A 6496-nucleotide genomic window follows, 5' to 3' on the forward strand; every position below is an offset into this window, starting at 1 on the left:
TACTGAGCAGACCCTTAAGCAGACATGGGCTAATTTTTATCATAGTGAACTGTGAGTGGGATCTGGTGATTTTATAAGATATAGTTGTTATTGTTAGTTAGGTTGTTTTTGCTGTTGTTGGTATAGTTAGTTAGATTGTGTGTCATTATTTGTATGTTGTTGTTGTTTTGTCTCTGAATAAATATTTGTTAAAGTAGACGGACCAGAGTTTATATATGTATGCGTAGATAATAATTTATAGAGTTTGGTAATACACCACACCAGGGTGCACCCTCGGGCGGTGGGTGGGGTTCATCCCGGAGTAGCGGGCAGTTGGAGGGGGGCTCTGAGTCCAGCAGTAGGACGTAGGACGGGTGTGGGCGCAAGGGGCTGCGGTCGTGGGTTCCAACGACGGGGTGGCCGCAGGGCCCGGTTCGAGTACGGTCGTCGGGGAGGTGGCTGGGACGACGGACGCGGTGAGTGAGCGGGCTGAGTTGACCGGAGGGGGGGTCCCCGAGGCGGCCCAGCAACACGCATATGTGTTGTTTGCAGGTCCGCTGAGGTTATACCTCAAACTGGAAGTGAAGGAAAAGATCTGGAAAGGGGAATTCTGAGAGATCTTTTCCCTTCTCCCTTTGGAAGAAGTTAGTGACCTCAAAGAGGAATATAAAAAAGATGAGAAGAAGGAGGAGGAAGAGAAACGGCAGCGGTATCGGAAGATACCGAAATCCTTCGGGAACTGGTTACGGGCGTTTTGCGAGCTGGCCAGTGTATTGGGCGAGAAATCCCCCGGTTTATGCTCCTCCCTGTTCTGCTACTTGGATGGAATTTGGGAAGCGTACCGCACCTATGGCGGATTGGCATGGTGGCGGTACGATGAGCAGCTTCGGCAGCGGCTGGCGGCCAACCCAGGTATGAGGTGGGACCAAATGGACCTACCTCTTTGGATGAAACTAATGATGGCGCAAAAAGCGCAGCCCTTTCAGCACACGGCCGGCGCAAAGGGGCAGTCCGCCTTGTCGGCCGCCTTGCAAAAGGGCTTCTGCTGGCTCTTCAACGAGGGCCAATGCAAATGGGGAGCCACCTGCCACTTTAAACATGACTGTGGCGGCTCCCACGGGCTCAACCGATGTTTTAAGAGAAGGAAGTCGGGGCTTCACACCGGTGAGGCACAACGCGATGGAGCCATGGCTAAGCTGCTACAGTAACAGGGCGGATGCCGCGGTGCTCAAGGAGGGCTTCGAGCGCGGGTTCTTTATCCCCTTCCGGGACAGGGTTGGGACGGGGGGACTGCGCAACCTAAGGTCGGTGGTGGAGTTCCCGGGAGTAGTACGGGACTAACTGGGTAAAGAGGTGCAGCTGGGTAGGATGGCGGGACCGTTTCCGATACCACCGTTGGAGGGTCTCAGGGTTTCCCCTCTTGGGGTGGTCCCCGAGGAGGAGTCGGGGAAGTTTAGGCTCATTCACCACCTCTCCTATCCAAAAGGAGCGTCGGTGAACGACGATATCGACAGGGATCTGTACTCGGTCTCGTTATGCATCATTCGACCGGGCGGTTGAGCTGGTAAGAAGGACCGGGCGCGGGCACTGATGGCTAAGGTGGACATTGAGGCCGCGTTTCGGCTGCTCCCGGTCCATCCGGCTTTTCATCACCTGTTGGGGTGCTTCTTTGAAGGGGGATATTACGTGGACTTATGCCTCCCGAGGGGATGTTCCATCTCTTGCGCTTACTTTGAGAAATTCAGTTCCTTTCTCGAATGGGTGGTGCGGGTTGAATCGGGAAGCGGTGCCGTGGTGCACTACCTGGATGACTTTCTCTGCGTGGGGCCGGCGGAATCCCCGGCGTGCCTGCACGTGCTGAGAACTGTCGAATGGCTGGCAACGGAAAAAACGGAGGGCCCGGCGGCTTGCCTTAGTTTCCTAGGACTGGAGATAGATTCGAGGCTCGGGGAGTGTCGGTTGCCGGTGGCGAAACTGGAGGGTCTGCGGGGTACGGTGGCAGCGGTGGCGCGAGCTCGCAAGGTTACCCTGCGTCAACTGCAATCGCTGGTTGGGATGCTCAACTTTGCATGCCGGGTGATCCCAATGGGTAGGGTATTTAGCCGCAGCCTGTCGGCCGCGACGGCAGCGGTGCGCTCCCCACACCATTTCATTCAAGTGTCGACGTCTATGCGGGCCGACCTGGCGGTGTGGGATACTTTCCTGCGGGACTTTAATGGGACGGGGTTTTTTCGGCAGGGTGGTGTATCGGCAGCAGAATTGGAACTGTTCACCGACGCGTCGGGTAGCGTTGGTTTTGGGGCCTACTTCGGGGGGAAATGGTGTGCGGAGAGATGGCCAGAGGCATGGGGGCTGAGCCCCCTCATGCGTAACCTGGCTTTATTGGAACTGTTCCCGCTGGTCGTTGCGATGGCTCTGTGGGGAAAGGGGTTAAGGGATCGGAAGGTGATCTTTTTCTCGGACAACATGTCCATAGTGCACGCAGTCAATAACCAGTCCGCAGCGTCGAAACCGGTGGTTCGGCTGCTGCGGCGTCTTGTTTTGATGTGTATGTCACTTAACGTGGTCTTTCGTGCGCGCCATGTGCCCGGGTATTTGAATGAGGTGGCTGACGCTTTATTTCGTTTTCAGTGGTCCCGATTCCGGAAGGCGGCCCCGGATGCACTGGAAACGGGCCAGAAGTGCCCGGACGAGATATGGCAACTAGGAGCGTCTTGCTTGGGGGATTAGTGAAGGCTTCGCTGGCGCCGGCCACTTGGGCCGCCAACAATAAGGTTTGGAGTTCTTGGGAACATTCATTACGAGGGCTGAATCAAGTGTCAGTGGGGGAATCACTCCTTGACGCCTTCTTGTGGGTTGCCTTTCGGCTACTGGCGGGGGAGGCGTCCCCCGCGGTGGTTGACAGGTCTATGGCGGCAATGGCGTTCTGGTTTAAGCTGCGCGAGAAGGAGGATCTGACTAAGACCTTCATCATTAGGCAAGTGCTCAAAGGGTACCGGAAGGGACGTAGATCTCCCGACACTAGGCGCCCGGTGTCAGTTCGGGTGCTGGGGGACCTAATACGGGTCTTGCCGGAGATTTGTTTCGTCGGGTTTGAGGTGTCGCTGTTCCGGGCTGCTTTCCTCCTGGCCTTTTTTGGGGTCTTCCGGATTGGAGAATTGGTGAGTGCTACTCAAGCGGCTTCTGGGAGGCTGCAGTTTTCAGGTGTTCGGGTTCTGGAAAGTAGGTTGGTGGTTCACCTGGCCAAGTCCAAGACGGACGTCACAGGGGTGGGCCGGGACGTGACGCTGGGGGCCCTGCCGGGCCCTGCTCTGTGCCCAGTGGCCGCGGTGGCAGGGTACGGGGCCAAGAGGCCGGCGGGTGGGGGATCGCTATTGGTACACGCGGACGGGTCCTCCCTGTCCCGCTTCCAATTCACCAAAGTCTTTCGGTCGGGCCTGGGTAAACTGAGTTTACGCGCGGATAGGTTTGGGACACATTCCTTCCGCATCGGGGCGGCCACGGAGGCCACACACCTGGGGTTGGTGGATGATTTAGTGAAACGGATTGGAAGGTGGGAGTCTTTGAGGTTCCGTTCCTATGTTCGTTTGGGCTTATTGGATTGATATGATGGGCCTGTGGGGGTCCCGACGGGGATGGGGGTGTCTTACAGTTTATTTATTTCTTCCCCGGGCCGCGTCGCATGGATCGTGGGACATTCTTTTGTCGTCGGGGCTGAAAGGAGGGCTGCAGCTCGAGCTCAAGGCCAGCAGCTGGGCTTTCCGAGGGAACACCTGACGGTCACTCCAGGCTCCCACACACATTAGATGTGCTTTGTAGTTTAGGTTACAGTTAGTTATACTGGGTGGGTTTATATTATTAAAGGGACACTCCAGGCTCCCACACACATTAGATGCACTGTGTAGGTTAGGTTACAGTTGGTTATACTGGGTGGGTTTTATATTAATAAAGAGACACTCCAGGCTCCCACACACGTTAGATGCGCTTTGTAGGTTAGGTTACAGTTAGTTATACTGGGTGGGTTTATATTAATAAAGGGACACTCCAGGCTCCCACACACATTAGACACACTGTGTAAGTAAGGATGCAGTTAGTTATACTGGGTGGGTTTATATTATTAAAGGGACACTCCAGGCTCCCACACACGTTAGATGCACTAAGTAGGTTAGGTTACAGTTAGTTATACTGGGTGGGTTTATATTATTAAGGGAACACTCCAGGTTCCATCACACGTTACATGCACTGTGTAGGTTAGGTTACAGTTAGTTATACTGGGTGGGTTTATATTATTAAAGGGACACTCCAGGCTCCCACACACGTTGGGTGCACTGTGTAGGTTAGGTCACAGTTAGTTATACTGGGTGGGTTTATATTATTAAAGGGACACTCCAGGCTCTCACACACGTTAGGTGCACTGTGTAGGTTAGGTTACAGTTAGTTATACTGGGTGGGTTTATATTATTAAAGGGACACTCCAGGCTCTCACACACGTTAGGTGCACTGTGTAGGTTAGGTTACAGTTAGTTATGCTGGGTGGGTTTATATTATTAAAGGGACACTCCAGGCTCCCACACCTGTTAGGTACACTGTGTAGGTTAGGTCACAGTTAGTTATGGTGGGTGGGTTTATATTATTAAAGGAACACTCCAGGTTCCATCACACGTTACATGCACTGTGTAGGTTAGGTTACAGTTAGTTATACTGGGTGGGTTTATATTATTAAAGGGACACTCCAGGCTCCCACACACGTTAGGTGCACTGTGTAGGTTAGGTTACAGTTAGCTATACTGGGTGGGTTTATATTATTAAAGGGACACTCCAGGCTCCCACACACGTTAGGTGCACTGTGTAGGTTAGGTTACAGTTAGTTATACTGGGGGGGTTTATATTATTAAAGGGACACCCCAGGCTCCCACACACGTTAGGTGCACTGTGTAGGTTAGGTTACAGTTAGTTATACTGGGTGGGTTTATATTATTAAAGGGACACCCCAGGCTCCCACACACGTTAGGTGCATTGTGTAGGTTAGGTTACAGTTAGTTATACTGTGTAGGTTTATATTATTAAAGGGACACTCCAGGCTCCCACACATGTTAGATGCACTGTGTAGGTTTATCCAGTAACTGGGCGCCTCCATCTCAGCTCCCTGTCTATCATTGTTATAAGCTCCGCCCATTGCACCTGGCACTCAGCATAGAAAGAGCATATAGATGCAAGGAGAAATTAAACAATGTTACTATTTTTCCTCTTCATTTGCATTGTGTGCCCTGGCGTTGCCTTGTCTGAGCTGGATTGTGATGTAATTTGCTAAATCTTTAATAGATATATACGCATTCTACATGATTTTTCAATGTTTTTTTTTTTTTTAGTGATGTACAATCCAAAGAAGTGACTGATCCTCTCTAAAGTTCAGCAAACAACAATGCAATGCCTTCATCTAATGGAAACCAGTGGAACATTTCAATTGATTACATTGGTGTCCTAGGTAATAATTCCCTTGTCAATTTTTGAAGTGCCTCTTTGATCACTATTTGCATTTTTGGTTGTATTAGCAGCAATTGGAAGCGTCCATAGACCAAAGTAAAACGTATATACTTACTGTCATTTTCTGTTCATGAAGAAACGTGCAGAAAAATAGAGTGTTTTCTCATGTTAATAGGATCTAATTTCTTTGTGCCATCCAGATAGGAGAGTGACTATTTATTTGCGTTATATAGAGTTAAAATACCCAGCGTGTGATGGTGTCAGCTCCCAATACAGACAGACAACGCACTGGGTCCTAATTAGAGATCCCATGGTACCCGCAGGTTAAATAATTATTAACGATACAAGTAATATACCAGTAATTATTCAGAATATGAAAAATAGATTTTATTTGTTCAGTGGGGTGGTCAGTGTGATAAGAGAGAATTGGAAATGATGGTAACACGTTATGAAAGAAACCTACCGTCTGAACAAATAAACATATTAAATACCTTGAAATTCTGGGGTTCAATAATATCATGGCACATTTCTGCTCTTATATAATGAATGCATTGCAATTTAGCCATGACGTCACTATTATTGGCAAACATTGCAATTGTATGGCATTCCATAAAGCGGAATAATGTCTGTATCCGAAATAGCTACTAGAACGCGTCTATCAAATCATTATATCCAGGCTAGCAGTTTACGGTTGTCAATTTGGGACCATATAAAGTGTAACAGATATACTTATAGGTCCAGAAATTCCAAAAAGGCCAAAATTGTCCAATTGGAAACATTCTCCAAGTTGGCTGCACTTCTAATTCAGCTACTTTTCTTCTTAAAATAAATGTTCTCTTTTACTCGTTGGAAACCGAGCTGACATTTTCTAGCACACTTTCAGACATTATTTCAGTGACTAGTGACTTCTGACACAGATAACTGGTTCTACTACAGGTTGGTAATCATAAGTAGAGCATAAATGAGGGTTTATTTCATTCTTTAAAATAAAGGAATATAAAAACGTTTATACTGGATTTTGTTTGTCAAGGTA

The sequence above is a fragment of the Pelobates fuscus genome, chromosome 11 (assembly GCF_036172605.1).
Source record: "Pelobates fuscus isolate aPelFus1 chromosome 11, aPelFus1.pri, whole genome shotgun sequence".
NCBI classification, from domain to species: Eukaryota; Metazoa; Chordata; class Amphibia; order Anura; family Pelobatidae; genus Pelobates; species Pelobates fuscus.